This window comes from Caretta caretta, chromosome 12 (assembly GCF_965140235.1).
Source record: "Caretta caretta isolate rCarCar2 chromosome 12, rCarCar1.hap1, whole genome shotgun sequence".
Classification (NCBI taxonomy): Eukaryota; Metazoa; Chordata; order Testudines; family Cheloniidae; genus Caretta; species Caretta caretta.
In genome coordinates, this window is record NC_134217.1 from 11,543,911 (window position 1) to 11,562,054 (window position 18,144).

Below are 18,144 nucleotides of genomic sequence, written 5' to 3' on the forward strand. Positions count from 1 at the left end.
CAGCTAACCGTCACCGTATGTCTCCTGGGTGTTGGCAGACGTGGTACAGCATTGCTACACAGCAGCAGTTTATTGCCTTTTGGCAGCAGACAGTGCAGTATGACCGACAGCCATCGTCGACGTAGTCCTGGGTGCTCTTTTAACCAACGTCGATGAGGTCAGGGGCACCTGGGCAAATGTGGGAGTGACTTAGCCAGGTCATTTCCCTTGTTTTGTCTCATGGTGATTGAGTCCTACCAGCAGTGCACTGTCTTTTAATCTGCAGCTAGCAGAAGACAATGGCCAGTAGTCATACTGCACCGTCTTCTGGCCAGCACCCAGGAGATGACGATGGATAGCGGTCGTACTGCACAGTCTGCTGCCAGCAAGATGTATAAAGATAGATGAAGTGGCTCAAAACAAGAAATAGACCAGATTTGTTTTGTATTCATTTTCTCCTCCCTTCCTCCCTCTGTGAAATCAACAGCCTGCTAAACCCAATTTTGAGTTCTATCCTTGTGGGGGGCCATTCAGTTTCTCGCAAAGCCACCCCCTTTGTTGATTTTAATTCCCTGTAAGCCAACCCTGTAAGCCATGTCGTCAGTCGCCCCTCCCTCCGTCAGGGAAATGGCAGACAATCGTTCCGCGCCTTTTCTCTGTGCAGACGCCATACCACGGCAAGCATGGAGCCCGCTCAGATCACTTTGGCAATTAGGAGTACATTAAACACCACACGCATAATCCAGCAGTATATGCAGCACCAGAACCTGGCAAAGCGAAACCGGGCGAGTAGGCGACGTCAGCGCGGTGACGAGAGTGATGAGGACATGGACACAGCCTTCTCTCAAAGCATGGGCCCTGACAATGCAGGCATCATGGTGCTAATGGGGCAGGTTCATGCGGTGGAACGCCGATTCTGGGCTTGGGAAACAAGCACAGACTGGTGGGACCGCATAGCGTTGCAGGTCTGGGACAATTCCCAGTGGCTGCGAAACTTTTGCATGCATAAGGGCACTTTCATAGAACTTTGTGACTTCCTTTCCCCTGCCCTGAAGCGCATGAATACCAAGATGAGAGCAGCCCTCACAGTTGAGAAGCGAGTGGCGATAGCCCTGAGGAAGCTTGCAATGCCAGACAGCTACCGGTCAGTCGGGAATCAATTTGGAGTGGGCAAATCTACTGTGGGGGCTGCTGTGATGCAAGTAGCCAACACAATCAAAGATCTGCTGATATCAAGGGTAGTGACCCTGGGAAATGTGCAGGTCATGGTGGATGGCTTTGCTGCAATGGGATTCCCTAACTATGGTGGGGCGATAGACGGAACCCATATCCCTGTCTTTGCACTCGAGCACCAAGCTGGCGAGTACATAAACCGCAAGGGGTACTTTTCAATAGTGCTGCAAGCACTGGTGGATCACAAGGGACGTTTCACCAACATCAACGTGGGATGGCCGGGAAAGGTACATGACGTTCGCATCTTTAGGAACTCTGGTCTGTTTCAAAAGCTGCAGGAAGGGACTTTATTCCCAGACCAGAAAATAACCGTTGGGGATGTTGAAATGCCTATAGTTATCCTTGGGGACCCAGCCTACGCCTTAATGCCTCATGAAGCCATACACAGGCAGCCTGGACAGTAGTCAGGAGCTGTTCAACTACAGACTGAGCAAGGGCAGAATGGTGGTAGAATGTGCATTTTGATGTTTAAAAGTGCGCTGGCGCAGTTTACTGACTTGGTTAGATCTCAGTGAAACCTATATTCCCACTGTTATTACTGCTTGCTGTGCGCTCCACAATATCTGTGAGAGTAAGGGGGAGACGTTTATGGCGGGATGGGAGGTTGAGGCAAATCGCCTGGCTGCTGGTTACGCACAGCCAGACACCAGGGCAGTTAGAAGAGCACTGCAGGGCGCGGTGCGCATCAGAGAAGCTTTGAAAACCAGTTTCATGACTGGCCAGGCTATGGTGTGAATGTTCTGTTTGTTTCTCCTTGATGAAAACCCCCACCCCTTGGTTCACTCTACTTCCCTGTAAGCTAACCACCCTCCCCTCCTCCCTTCGATCACCGCTTGCAAAGGCAATAAAGTCATTGTTGCTTCACATTCATGCATTCTTTATTAATTCATCACATAAATAGCGGGATAACTACCAAGTTAGCCCACCAGGGGTGAGGGAGGAGGGAAGCACCAGGAGGGGTGGTGGAGGAGGGAAGGACAAGGCCACATAGCACTTTAAAAGTTTAAAACTTTAAAACTTATTGAATGCCAGCCTTCTGTTGCTTGGGCAATCCTCTGGGGTGGAGTGGCTGGGTGGCCGGAGGCCCCCCCACCGCGTTCTTGGGCGTCTGGGTGAGGAGGCTATGGAACTTGGGGAGGAGGGCGGTTGGTTACACAGGGGCTGTAGCAGCAGTCTGTGCTCCTGCTGCCTTTCCTGCAGCTCAACCATACGCTGGACCATATTAGTTTGATCCTCTAGCAGCCTCAGCATTGAATCCTGCCTCCTCTCATCACGCTGCCTCCACGTTTCAGCTTCAGCCCGCCACTTACTCTCTTCAGCCTGCCACCTCTCCTCCCGGTCATTTTGTGCTTTCCTGCACTCTGACATTGTCTGCCTCCATGCATTCATCTGTGCTCTGTCAGTGTGGGAGGACAGCATGAGCTTAGAGAACATTTCATCGTGAGTTTGTTTTTTTCACCTTCTAATCTTCACTAGGCTCTGGGAAGGATAAGGTCCTGTGATCCTTGAAACACATACAGCTGGTGGAGAAAAAAAAAGGGACAGTAGTATTTAAAAAGACACATTTTATATAACAATGGGTACACTCTTTCACGGTAAACCTTGCTGTTAACATTACATACATAGCACATGTGCTTTCGTTCCAAGGTCGCATTTTGCCTTCCCGCAGCGCGTGGCTAGCCCATCCCCCCTCCCCGTGGCTAACAGCGGGGAACATTTCTGTCCAGCCATAGGCAAACAGCCCAGCAGGAACTGGCACCTCTGAATGTCCCCTTAAGAAAAGCACCCTATTTCAACCAGATGACCATGAATGATATCACTCTCCTGAGGATAACACAGAGAGATAAAGAACGGATGTTGTTTGAACGCCAGCAAACATACACTGCAATGCTTTGTTCTACAATGATTCCCGAGTACGTGCTACTGGCCTGGAGTGGTAAAGTGTCCTACCATGGTGGATGGAATAAGGCTGCCCTCCCCAGAAACCTTTTGCAAAGGCTTTGGGAGCATATCCAGGAGAGCCGCGAATGCCAGGGCAAATTAATCATTAAACATGCTTGCTTTTAAACCATGTATAGTATTTTAAAAGGTACACTCACCAGAGGTCCCTTCTCTGCCTGGCGGATCCAGGAGGCAGCCTTGGGTGGGTTTGGGGGGTACTGGCTCCAGGTCTAGGGTGAGAAACAGTTCCTGGCTGTTGGGAAAAACGGTTTCTCAGCTTGCTTGCTGTGATCTGTCTACAACCTCATCATCATCATCTTCCTCATCCCCAAAACCTGCTTCCGTGTTTCCTCCATCTCCATTGAAGGAGTCAAACAACACGACTGGGGTAGTGGTGGCTGAACCCCCTAAAATGGCATGCAGCTCATCATAGAAGCGGCATGTTTTGGGCTCTGACCCGGAGCAGCCATTCGCCTCTCTGGTTTTCTGGTAGGCTTGCCTCAGCTCCTTAAGTTTCACGCGGCACTGCTTCAGGTCCCTGTTATGGCCTCTCTCCTTCATGCCCTGGGAGATTTTGACAAATGTTTTGGCATTCCGAAAACTGGAACGTAGTTCTGATAGCACGGATTCCTCTCCCCATACAGATCCCATACCTCCCGTTCGGTCCATGCTGGAGCTCTTTTGCGATTCTGGGACTCCATCATGGTCACCTGTGCTGATGAGCTCTGCATGGTCACCTGCAGCTTGCCACGCTGACCAACCAGGAAATTGAAATTCAAAAGTTTGCGGGCCTTTTCCTGTCTACCTGGCCAGTGCATCTGAGTTGAGAGTGCTGTCCAGAGTGGTCACAATGGAGCAATCTGGGATAGCTCCCGGAGGCCAATACCATCTAATTGTGTCCACAGTACCCCAAATTCAACCCGGCAAGGCCGATTTAAGCGCTAATCCACTTGTCAGGGGTGGAGTAAGGAAATTGATTTTAAGAGCCCTTTAAGTCGAAAAAAAGGGCTTCATTGTGTGGACGGGTGCAGGTTTACATCGATTTAACACCATTAAATTCGACCTAAACTGCTAGTGTAGAGCAGGGCTAAGGAAATTGATTTTAAGAGCCCTTGAAGTTGAAAAAAAAAGGCTTCGTTGTGTGGACGGGTGCAGGGTTAAATCAATTTAATGCTGCTAAATTCGACCTCAACTCCTAGTGTAGACTAGGGCTGAGGCTATGTCTACATTGCAATTAGACACCAATAGCTGGCCCATGCTGCCTGACTCCTGCTTTCAGGGCTCAGGCTAAGGGGCTTTTTAATTGAGATGTAGACATTTGCGTTTGGGCTGGAGCCTGGGCTCTTGGACCCTGCGAGGTGGGAGTGACCCAGAGCCAGAGCCCAAAAATCGACACCTCAGTTAAACAGACCTTTAGTCTAGGGTTACCGTATTTCAGGTTCCCCAAAGAGGACACTGCTGGAGGTGGGGGGAACAGGAGGGGGAGCTGGAGGGGGTATTTTGCGGAGAGGCTGTGGCTCTACCCACATGGAGAGGCTGCAGTTTCAGCTGTTGGGACCCCCAACGTCGGGAGAAAAATCCTGGACCGTTGTTAATATTTTAAAAATCCTCCTGGACAGAGATGGGTGGAGCAAAAATGAGGTCATGTCCAGAAAAATCCAGATGTATGGTAACCCTACATTAACCTAAGTCCAAGTCAGCTGGCTGTGTAGACACCCTAAGGCACCCGAAGCAGGAAATAGTTGCTCTTTAAGTCTTCCTTACCAAATGGGAGAATAGTGCATGCAGACAATGGATGGCTATAGCCTGCACCAATTGGTAAAAACCTGTGCATTTGGAATTTGGCTGTGGGTGGACTCTGCTTCACAGCATCTTGAATTAGCACATTCCACTGCAGTGAGTGGGGTGAGGGAAGTGGTGCTAGACAGGCAGTAGAAGGCCATCAAATGGGGTAATAGCTTAGTAATATGCCTTATGCAGATATGTAAATACTCGGTGACAAGGACTGAGCTGCAGATCGTCTATGCTGGGGGAATATCGATCCCGACTGCTACATAAACTAGTGTGTAAAGATCCAGCTGATTTACTGATCAACTGTCAAGTACTTTAATTCAGTTTTGCAAATAAGAGAGCCTCCAACCTTTTAAAAATGTGTTTCAGCCAGCCAGCTCAGGATGTCATATGTGTGATAGCCACACTGATAAGCTACAAGCAAAATATTGATGTGACGCTGAAGGACACCACTTCCTTTGTGCAAGTATTATTGGTTTTCAAAGCAACTGGCTGCAGGGCCCACTGAAACAAATGCCATGATCAGCTGCCTCATCTGAGTAACTGGTGATGCTAAAGACCAGTCCTAAAAGCTACAGCTACACAGAGCTGAACTGGTCACATGAAAAGAGAAAAGGAGTACTTGTGGCACCTTAGAGACTAACCAATTTATTTGAGCATGAGCTTTCGCTCAAATAAATTGGTTAGTCTCTAAGGTGCCACAAGTACTCCTTTTCTTTTTGCGAATACAGACTAACACGGCTGTTCCTCTGAAAACTGGTCACATGAAGTCACTGTGGTTCAGCTAGTGTATGTGCCTTCCACTCATTGTGGGGGGAGTACAGGATGGGACAGGAATGGCAATTTCCTGCAATATCCTTGACAAACCTTACTGAATTAAGTTAAACCTTATTACATTTAAGTATTTCAGGAATTCATTGTATTAAAAATGCAAACGTTTTTGTATTATTGTGGGGTTGTGTGTAATGCCTCTGAGGGGAGACGTGACCAATGTAAATCTTGGGAAGTGTTAGGAGCTTAGAGAACTATTTGAAACAATGGGCCAGGCAAGAATAACCATTTAAAGTTAAGTGGGTTTCCCAGGAAATCTCTAGGGGAAGGTGTATGCTAATGTGCCCCCTCCAGTTATGCAAGAACTCAGCCTTTTGAAGCTTTGTCGTTAGCAGGGGACCTTTGTCTGCTGATCACCTGTTACTCAAGAACAAGATCAGAGGCCCAAACTGTATAAAGGAGTGACTCTCAGATACATGGGTGGGCTTGTTCTGTTCATAACCAAAGAAAAACCCTTTATTTGCACTTTATTTCCAGTTCGACTTTGTCTTGCTTCCACTTTGAACCACTGGATCTTTTTATTCCTTTGTCTGTTGCAGTACAGCCCTCTGCTTCTCCCTTCTGTGTACTTATAATGATCAAGTCCCCTATTACCCTAATTTGAAAAGCTATATAACCATTAGTGAAGATCTGTCAGACAGTAGTGACTTATTTGCCAGTGAGTTTTGTTGGATTTGAACTAGAGACCAATGAATCCCCTGAGCTATGGAGCCTGCTTTATGTTCAAAACTTATGTTGATTCTAGATAAAAATAAAATAAAACCTAAGAAAATACAGGTTTCAGAGTGGTAGCTGTGTTACTCTGTATCAGCAAAAACAATGAGGAATCCTTGTGGCACCTAAGAGTCTAACAAATTTATTTGGGCATAAGCTTTCATGGGCTAGAACCCACTTCATCAGATGCATGGAGTGGAAAATACAGGAGCAGGTATAAATACATGAAAAGATGTGAATTGCCTTACCAAGTGTGAGGTTAGTCTAACAAGACAATTGGATACCAATTGACAGCAGGATACCAAGGGAGGAAAAATAACTTTTGAAGTGGTAATGAGAGTGGCCTATTTCGGATAGTTGACAAGAAGGTGTGAGTAACAGTAGGGGGAAATTAGTATTGGGGAAATTAGGTTTAGGTTTTATAATGACCCAACCACTCCCAGTCTTTATTCAGGCCTAATCTGGTGGTGTCCAGTTTGCAAATTAATTCCAGTTCTGCAGTTTCACGTTGGAGTCTGTTTTTGAAGGTTTTTTTGAAGAATTGCCACTTTTAGGTCTGTTATTGAGTGACCAGGGAGGTTGAAGTGTTCTCCTACTGAATGTTTTGAATGTTATGATTCCTGATAGCAGATTTGTGTTCCTTTATTCTTTTGCGTAGAGACTGTCCGATTTGGCCAATGTACATGGTAGAGGCGCATTGCTGGCACATGATGGCATATATCACATTGGTAGATGTGCAGGTGAACAAGCCCCTGATGGTGTGGCTGATGTGGTTAGGTCCTATGATGGTGTCCCTTGAATAGATATGTGGACAGAGTTGGCACCGGGGTTTGTTGCAGGGTTTGGTTCCTGGGTTGGTGTTTTTGTTTTGTAGTGTGTAGTTGCTGGTGAGTATTTGCTTCAGGCTGGGGGGCTGTCTGCAAGCAAGGACTGGCCTATCCCCCAAGGTCTGTGAGAGTGAGGCATCATCCTTCAGGATAGGTTGTTTCTTTAGACTCCATTGTGATTTTTCACACATTAATAGTAGCTCAGCAAGTCCAACACTGGGCATGTAATCCTTTACTTATATCACTTCACACTAGACCACAGACAATGCTTTTAATTTGGATAGTTTGCCAAAATTAGGGTGTTATGGGCGGTTAAAGTTTAGGAGAAATCTGATTTTACAGTCAGATATTTCCTTCATGATAAAAACTTGTTTATTTACAAAAGCCTGTTTCCTTTTACATAGTGGGAGACAGTTTCTTTGCTCACAGTTCCAAGTCCCTCTCTGACCAGCACTTAGCCTAAAAGCTTTCTATAGGGTTTTCTCAGGGCCATGTTCCCAGTGCTTGTTTGGTGGTGTCCTTGGCTTTCTGCAGGTTCTCTCAGCTTCTCTGATGCTTCTTGTGCTTCTTTCATAGAGACAAACACCTCCACCAAACAAAACCCAGCAAAAGCCCTCTGCCCCCGTGTGCCCTTGTTTTGGTGGAGACTGCTATTGTTTCAGCTATCTGATTCCATAAAGGAGCTTAATTGTGTTATCAATAATGAAGGGCAACTGTTAAACCTAGTTGAAATTGGTGGGTGTAACACAACCCATAACAATAACTCTGAAACCATAACAATATATTTCCCAGGCTTTGGAGCATCTGTGTTCAGTCTGATTTTCAGAATTCTGCAAATCTGGCTCCAATTGTGGGTACTGAGCACTTGAAAAATCTGGCTCTGAGCTCTCTGTGAGAATCTGTCCATCTGAGTTTCAAATGACCATAATAAAAATACTTGTGCTTGGCTTGATAGTATAGTTCTGTAGTTCCACGTAAGAATCTGATATTTCAAACTGGAGGGCATTGGACCAGGGCTTCTGTTAAGGCACCACGTGAATTTCTTTAAAGAAATTCTTACCAAATGAGTCCCCTGATCCAGGCTGATTCTTGGGGGTATCACATCCAGCCTTCCTGATAAGAAGTATGTGGTCCTCTGCATGGTCCGTGTCTGTTTATGGTCTACAAACTCACAAGCGTATATCTGAATTCCTGAGACTGCCTGTAGGGCCTCCAGGGGAGGTGAATGCGGGATCTGAGAGTTGCATACAGTGATGTGCAAAAAGGAAAGCTGTATATGAGCTCAGCTGCAGTTTCCAAGGCTGACCCTGAACCCGGGTATGACTCCGACTTCTGCAAGAGGTGAACATAGACACAGCTCCAATGGCTCCAGCACTTCCTTAGCCAAGTGGAAGGGCTGCACTCACTACTCCAGTCCATAGGCTGGAGTAGCAGCCCTATGGGGGCACCTCTGTGCCCAGGCCCTGGGTTGTGGGCGCTGTGTTTCACCTTCCCAACCTGCCTGGACTTTAATCTCCTAGACCCTGGTTCCCCAGACTTGGGGATGAAGTGAATTTCACCTTAAGGGCTTGAAACTCCTCTCACGCCTGTGGAAAATCAGGAGGAATTCCACTGAGGTCAGTGTACATATACCAACATAGGACAGGTGTAAGTGGAATGATAAATCTGGCCCTGGGTGTCTGAAGGTCCTTGTCTAGGTATGTCCTCAGTTCAGGGTCTGTGTCCTCTGTAAAAATAAATAAGACAATGGCATGTGCCATGGATACTCAGTTCAAAACCAACAAAACTTCACACCAATGCTTCTTCCTGGAGGAGTCCAGGATCTGAACTTCAGAAACAACTGTGGAATGTGACAAGTTGCTTTAAGAGGATGTTATTTACCAGTAACTGGAGATTCTTCAAGATGTGTGATCCCAGAGTGCTTCCTTACCTCCCGAGTAGGCCCTGCCATGGTGGTGGTTCCACCAGCATTGGAGTCGGATATAGTAGTGGGAGACGCGCTCCTTGCTGAATCAGGCCAATATGCAAGCAGTGTTCTCTGGCCTGGGTCCAAGTGTGGTCTCATGGTGAGCTCAGAGGCGAAGAGCCCGGCTTTCTTGGGTGCAGCGGAGGAAGGACTGGCAAATACTGCATCTAGCCATGATGTGAGCTTCCTGCAGGCAGTGGAGGCAGTGTTGGTGGTTGTCGCTGACCGAGAAGGATCATGGGCAGAAGATGCAGAGTTTGCAGCCTGGAGTCCTGCACATAGTCCGGTACCTGTACGGCGGTATGTGTGAAAACCCCAAAGTCTCTCTAAAACAAATGTTAAAACTATTAACTATTAGAACTAAGAGAAAAATAATACTGCTAAACTATGTACATTTTTAAGATGTGTGTCAGAGATGAGGACACTTGGGAATTTCGATCTGGATCATGCAGCAGTGAAAAGGAACTGGAGATGCAGTCAGTCTACCCTGCTTTCTGTCACCTTGGACGGAAGCAAAAGATGAATCAGGAGGCATGCATGGACCAATGGATACTTCTTTCAAATGCTCCTACTCTGGGCACGTGATGTGCATGCATAACCCTCAGTGGAATACAATAGGGACCATCGCTCAAAGAAAAATATTTTTTTAAAAGTTAATTTGGGATAAAATTGTTTATTGAAAAATCTCCCTCCTACATGATGCTACTATAATGCCCTCTTGTGGTTGATAGCATCTAAGCCTTCACATGCTTCGCAGTGCATCTCACAAAAGAAAAGCAGAATTCCCACAGTTGTAGTTGACATGCAAACTTTTGCAGAATTGTAATGTGAATTTCCTGCAGATGTGTCTACTGTTGACGGCTCATGGTTGGAGGGAAGTGAGCAGGAGGTGTCCCCCCGCCCCTCACTTTTTTTAGTATCCTTTTCCCAGGTTCTCCCAGCTTTGGGGACAGCAAATGATGTAGGAAGTGGTGAATTTTGTTTACATATCTTCTAGTTTAAAAGTGGTACTTACTCTACCACAACTATTAATTCAGAGCAGAGGACTGTGAATTGTTTCCATCTGATTTTAGATTGGTCTGTGCTGCAAGCTATGGACTGTCATGAGTGTCTCAGAACTATAGAATGGAAACCGCTCATTAAAATCCCAAATGAAAGGGATTTGGGACAGTAGGCGATGGGAAGAGAAAGAAGAAAGCCGAAAGCCACCTCAGTTAATAGGGAAAAATAAACAAAAGTTAAGACTCCAGCTGCCCTATCTATGACCTGCTCCCTAGCCTTTCAAGAGAAAGCCAAATCAGTTACTTAAATATACTGTGGAAAATTCCCAAGCAAGTGAAGAGCAATTTGATTTACTTTGTGAAAGCTACACAAGCATCTTCAAAGGATAAGGTTTAATGCTGCTACAGAAGTGGGAATTCACTGGTGTTTCTTAAAAGCCTCATGTAGCTTTGCAAGTTGCAGATTGCCAGCCTCAGCCCAGAAACAAAGAGCATCTATGTGAGAAATGGGTAACATGGCTCTGGCTAATGCTGCCATGGTTTTAGGCCTCTGTAATGAAACACAGCCTCATATGGTACTTAAAAAAAATAAGCAATTACTTTTTCTGCAGCAGTGTACAGGTGTCTGCACACCTACCTGGAAGAGAAGTTGGTATCATATCAAATGAATGACAAAGCTACTAGCAGCTGAAAACACATGCATGTTTAGCACTTTTAAATTTGTCCTAATATTGTCCATAATACACTATATGGAGATTATTGTTGCAAAAAGTGGCAGGAAAAATATATTACGCACAGTACAATGCTATTTGGAATACTGTATTTGGCATAGCCATGGAAATGAAGTATATAGTGCCATGGCCTTAAAAGGCTAATGGTGCAATTTTCAAAAATGCCTAAGTCCCATTTTCAAAAGTGACTTTGTTTCCTAAAATCCTAAGTTGCTTTTGAAAATGAGACTTATGCACCTAAGTCACTTGGTTATTTTAAAAACATTTGCCATTTGGGCTGATTTATACAGATCATACATTTGTGAAAAACCCTCCAAATTTCTCATCTAACTGTATTTCTTTTCTGATGCCCTTGGATATAAGTTGATGACACAGGACATCACTGAAATTGCTACAGTATCATATCTGTCAGAGTTCCCATAACTGTAAGTTCAGGATTGGTTTGGTATTGCATTTTACAGACTGTGACAAAGTCAGGCCTGAGTCTGACAGCTAGAACAGAGTTGGCTTATGGGGTTCCAGGAAGTGTGTGGACACAAGCCCGTGCATGGCTAAAGAACTCTCCCCACAACCCATGGGGAGGATCCATTGAGCACGGGACGTAACTAAGCATGGGGGACAACAGAAAAAATAACAAGGACAGGTGCGAGGGTCCAAAATAGGGAATTGGAAGGGGACACCAAGCAGAGAACCCTGGACAGTGCCCACTGCTCCTCAAATGTGCCAAGGGAGTAGAACGGAGTGGTCCTATTGGGTTCTGGGAAGGGAGCAGGCGCAAGCCCACCCATTGCTAAAGGACCCACCCCCAGCCTTAAGGGAGGATCCACAAGGTCCAGGAACTCAAATAATTACAGGGGACAACCAAAAACATAACAGGGGCAGGTGTGAAGGTCAAAGGGTCAAACAAAGGGAACCTGAAGGGGACACTGGGCAGAGAACCCTGGACAGCGCCCACTGCTCCTCAAATGTGCCAAGGGAGTAGAACGGAGTGGTGGAAGGCAGGTCTATCAGCCCTCGAATGTTGAAGGCACTTTCCCCCCCGGAGTTGAAAAGAGGTTACTTCAGATCAACTAGGGACATATGAGTCCAATTAAGGGCTGCCTGTGACCTTTAAAAATTCCTCTTCTGGTAAGAGAGGGAGGAGGGATGAGAAACAAGCTGTAGCAGAGCTAGTGGCAGCAGGGAGAAAAGGCTTTTCCTGGTTGGAAGGCTGCTGTCCTCCCTATAAGGGAAACAACCCAGTTAACTGCTGTTTGGGAAAGGACTGGCAACTAGAAGTTAGCGTAATATGGCAACACTCTGGAAAGGGGGAAGGGAAAGGTATTTCTTTTTGTGCTATGAGTTTGTTTCTTTGTTTTGCACTCTCTCTCTTGCATATGGCATCTGTCCACAAGCTATTTTAAGGCCTCCTCTGTGACACTGTGGCTATCATCCAATTCACTTTTGAATCCATATTTGGGGCACTGCACCATGATGTGTTTGGTCTGGATGTTCTCACTGCAGTCAAATGGGGGTGGTGGTCTGTGATTTTTCCATTTCTGCATCAAAGAGCTGCGTCTTCCATGGTTTGTTTGGATACAGTTCATTGTGGTTCAAAGTCTGTGTGGCAGGTTAAAACTGGGAAGGCAGCTTATTGCGTCAGTAATAATGTGCTTGTTTGGAATGGTAGATGAGGTCCAGACACTCTGCTATTCACTGGCTGGATCCAGAGACACAAGATGGTCACGTGTGATGCATAGCGGTTTTCACAATTTTAGGTGGTGTTGGGGTTTATTATCCATAACCTCCTAGATGGGAAGTCTATGCAGCATTTAAGTTCTCGTGCTTTGGCTAGATCTTGAGGGCTAGCTGGAGGTTTGATGTTTGCTAATACAGAATGCTACAGCAGAGGCGTTAATTTTAAAGGTTTCAGAGTAACAGCCGTGTTAGTCTGTATTCGCAAAAAGAAAAGGAGTACTTGTGGCACCTTAGAGACTAACCAATTTATTTGAGCATGAGCTTTCGTGAGCTACAGCTCACTTCATCCGAGCTCACGAAAGCTCATGCTCAAATAAATTGGTTAGTCTCTAAGGTGCCACAAGTACTCCTTTTCTTTTTGTTAATTTTAAAGTTCCTGTGGTGATTTGCATGGTCTGATTCAGCTACCTATCCACAAGATGGTCATGGCAGCTTCTTGTCCACACAGATGCACAGTGCTTTGCAACTGAGTACACCAGGGCTAATGCCATGGTGTTTGCAGCACCAAGGAAGTTGATCCCCCAGCTTGTTCTGACGAACTTGAAGAATGTTGGTATGAGTCTCTGATTTAGAGGCTTCTTTTTGCGTCATGAAAGTCAGTATGTGGTCAAGAATGATACCAGGATATGTTCGCTTTGGGTCATAATGTGCAATTACACCAGAAAACTGTACAGTTAGAGTGTTTTCTGTGATTCTGTTGTCAAGGTGGAAAGTAGAGACTACCAATTTTGCCCAAATTTAATCTTAGTTGCTACTTTTGGAAGTACACCTCCATGATCTTAAGGTCAGATGTAAGGGACACTTCAAGTTCTTTAAAGCTACAGGCCTGAGATCATCAGCAGATCATCAGCATATGCAAACTTCTGTGCCATTGTTTCGGGCATATCACTAGTATAGACACTGAAGAGTGTCGGAGCAAGTACAGAAGAAGTTGGTAGCCCACTTATTCAAAGGGTGTGGGTTGATGGTTTGACCTCTGAGGTATATGCACATCCTTTGGCTGCTAACCATGGTGTTCAGCAACCTGAGAATCTGAACACGGGGGATATATACTCCAGACTGGCCAGTTTCAGTACCACATCATCCTTCCAGACTGTGTCATATGCTGCTGACAGATCAACGAAAGCAATTCTGATCTTGAGTTTTCATTGGAATCCAGCCTCAGTGTCTGTAGTGAGGGCCAGGACCTGGTCACTGCAACTTCTGTGGAGGCAAAAACCACCTTGCTCCTTGGGTATACTGGCATCCCCAGTAGGCCTGATTTGGTTCAGAATCATATGTTCCATCATCATGTTGGTGATGCTCAAGAGGGAGACTGGCCTATAACTGGAATGGTGATCTGCAGGTTTTCCAGGCTTTAGAAGTGCAATGACCTTGGCTTCTCTCCACACACGGGGATTGCTCCAATCTCCAGCATGTTGGTGAAAAGCTACATCATCCATTTCCATGCCAGTGGACCAAGTTTATATAGGAACTCAGGATAGGCGAATACAGACTAACATGGCTGCTACTCTGAAACCTGTCAGGATAGATACTATCTCTTCCTGCTGCTTTTCCCATTTTCATGGCTGCAGTGATCTCATTAGCGGTGAATGGCCCATACCACTGGGACAATGAAGCGCATATGGATATCATCTGTTGGAGGGATCTGCTGCTGGATTTGTCTGTGATACTGTTTGTCCATTTGCTGTTTTGATGTCTGTAAAAGTTTAGCAGCGATGGCATCTCAGCGGGTTCCAGGCATGCCTTCTCAAGAGTGTGAAGGTTTTTATTTTTTTTATTTATTTTTTTTTACTTAAGAGCACTACTTGGGCCTACCTTGTAAATATTGAAAAATAAACCAGAGTGAAGCATTAAAAAACCTCTGGAGTAGGAGAGGGAGAAACACTGGGGCCAGTGAGGCAAAGGAGGTGCCTTGGCATAAGGCAAAGAGATTAGAGGGAAGTCTTAAATCTACAGCTTATTTTAATGGATAACAATCCCAATATGTGCATCTAAGGCATTTGAAATATATGTATCCTATGACAGGTTTCAGAGGAACAGCCGTGTTAGTCTGTATTTGCAAAAAGAAAAGGAGTACTTGTGGCACCTTAGAGACTAACCAATTTATTTGAGCATGAGCTTTCGTGAGCTACAGATGAAGTGAGCTGTAGCTCACGAAAGCTCATGCTCAAATAAATTGATTAGTCTCTAAGGTGCCACAAGTACTCCTTTTCTTTATATGTATCCTATGCAATTTAGAGCTTTGTACTTGGCATAAATGTAGCATGTTTCATTATCCTGGGCCAATATTTCCAGCAGACATGCCTTCAACCACGCTAAATATATTTTGCTTTAACCAGATCCCTTGGGATATATACAGTACTGCTGACTGTCAGTGGCTGTAGGCTGTGTAGGTGCTGCAGTTCTGTATAGTTGTATCCTTGTATATTTCAAATCAGTCAATGCAAATCTCATTTGAATCATGTACAAAGTTTTCTGTATTAATCAACATCTCATTGTTCTCATCAAAAAGCAGCCCAAACAGAATGTCAGAGCTAGCTCAGTTTGACAAATGTGCACTCTGTGAATCTTAAAATTCATTCCTCATAATATGAGCTCTCAGTAAAATGTCTCAACTTCCTGCTTCTAATGATAATCTTTGACACACCATCATTTAATTGTCCCTTCTATAAAAACTGAAACATGTATCTACAGCTGTGATTTTCCCCATTAAATTCTGTGGGGATGTAAAAGTAAAAAGCTATGGCCAAATCTAATCTCAGATACTGGGCATGCATAAGCCCAAACCTACAGTAATAATTTTTTATTGAAAGGAAAATAGGACCTGAGGTGCTGGCTGTTGTTCAACTGAGATTAACGTCAGAAGCTTAGTTGTGTGTTCATTGCAACACGTTTAAACAAGTGAAATAGCCCCAGATACTACACAGATTCACTTGAAATCTGGTTTGTCTCAGGGGCTTGGCAAGGTTGCTGATATTAACACCTTAGAAATGCCTATATATTAATAAAAAGAAAAGGAGGACTTGGGGCACCTTAGAGACTAACCAATTTATTTGAGCATAAGCTTTCGTGAGCTACAGCTCACTTCATCGGATGCATTCAGTGGAAAATCTATAAATTAATGATTGTCTTTCAATGACTGTATACAATTCCATCAGTTTGTAAGTAAGAACGTGTTTTATAACTGCCAGCAGGCTCTGTGCCACCCTCTCATGGTGGGCTCTGAATGTCATGCTAGCTTTTTTTGTTTGCATGTTATTACCCGTAATAAAGATTGTGCAGGATAAACTTTGCCATTGATTATACCTCTTTGTCTAAGCATTTAGACAGGGTTCATCAGAACATCTTACAACATTAATTTACTGAACTTTCCAAGAGGCTCTGTGGTGTTTGTGTAACCCATTGTTTTGAATTGAATCCCCCTTGCATGGGTGAAATTGAGGGAAAATATTGGCCCTGCAATAGGAAGTTCAGGCCCAAACTACTGCTCATCGAACCTAATGAGACACCCGGTGATGTAAAATGAGAGTTGGATCCATGCCCTTACTTATTCAGTTTGTAGATGATGCAGGAGCCAATGTAGAATCCTGCTCCTTCAGATCATGACTTCACAGAAGAAGCAGATCTGTGAAGGAGGAAGTGTGTACCTTTACAGTCACTCTTCTGACCATTTTGTGCTTTAAATTTCAGTTTGGATAAGGGGAATGAGCAAAATTTCAGGCAAATTATTTGTCCCAATCAATTTTCCTGCAGAGATGTGTGCTACTCACTGACTTCATTGGAGTTTTCTAACATGTAAAATCTGCAAGATCAGGTCGTTTAAGATCTGCTTCTGCTAATCTGACCTGCATGTGACTCCTGCTGTAATCAATGGGTATTGTGTGTTTGAGAACTGCAGACTTTTTCTCCTCCTTTGAAAAAACAGGAAAACAAAGGTGTCTGCAGGTCCTTTCCTTTGTTATCATTCCTGCTTTCTCTGTCCCATCAGTTCTCAGACCCATATAGATTAAAATAACATCAAGGCTGCTTCTCGCTGCTGGTAATGGGTCCTAAGATGAGCGGGCAGGTAACCTACAATTTTCTTGTTCACCCCTTTGGTGTGATGAGAGACAATGGGTGATGTTCTCTCAGGTAAATGGAATGACACCACTGTAGACAAACTGAGCATCTGGTCCCACAGATGGATCCTGCCCATCTCTGACAACCCTTTTAACTAGCTATGTAATTTCCACTTGTATCATTCATAAGTAAGGATTAGTATTTTCAGTGAAGAAAAGAAATTAAGATGAACAATAAACTGCATTAGCCAGTATAACAGTAAGTCCAGTTCCTTTCCTCTACGCTCAGTCTGTTATTAGATCCCTAATAGCCTGGTTTGAAATTCCAGTTTCCTTTCAATCTAGATACTGCAAAACAAAGTTGTTATGGACAAGTAAGCTCTTATCTTTACTTATGGACCAGCCTCTGACCAGTAAACAAAGCCATTGACTTTAGACAAAAGTAATATCTCACTCTCAAATTTGCAGTTTCCTAGAGGCAAATTCTCTCTTCAGAGATGCATGTGTAATTGCCCTTCAACAAGAAAATGGGAGTTGTGGGCATAAGTGTGAAAGCAAAAGTTTTCCCTACCTGAATGAAACAGTTGCACTGAAATTCTATGAATGGAAACCATGCAGTCTGGTTCTTCAAAGCCCTGCATTTTCTAAGGCAGCCCAGATGCCTCTGGTTGGTATCTGAAGAAGGGAAATAATTCCCAGCCAGGTTATGACCCAAGAACCTCTTAATGGCAACTGGCAAGAGAGTGCAGAGAGGTTACAGGGTCTCATATTTTCATTTACCAAAGAATGCCATGTGAGATCTTACATGAAAGCTGGTGTCACACTGATCATCAATATCATTATGAAATTAATGTACAGATACTATGTGACAAGTTACTTATAAAATATGTTCTTAAAAGTGTGCAGGTGGGGGGCGGGGCAGGGCAGGGCAGGGCTTGGTCACTAGCAAAGGTGAAAAACAGTTTTTCAGTCAAACGAGATGTTTATCCTTGCATCTGTTTACATGTAAATTGACTACTGCCTCATGCACAATGGGCTTTTTATCAGCAGTTTGAACTGAATGCAAAAGATTGCAAGAACTTTAGAAAGGTACTAACAGGAGAAATAAAGCAGGGAAAAGAACCTTATCTTGAGGCCTATATCAAAGATATGCTTGACTATATTTGGAGGGCAGAAAAGATACTCAGGTCCCCTTCACTGAGGAAGTAAACAGATAGCAACTTGGCTTCATGAAAAAGGAGTCTTAACCAGGTGTGGTTGAAAACATGGGAGGGAACTTTTGGGCAAGATAAACTTTAGATAAGAGGTTAACCTGGGAAAGCATTTTATGAT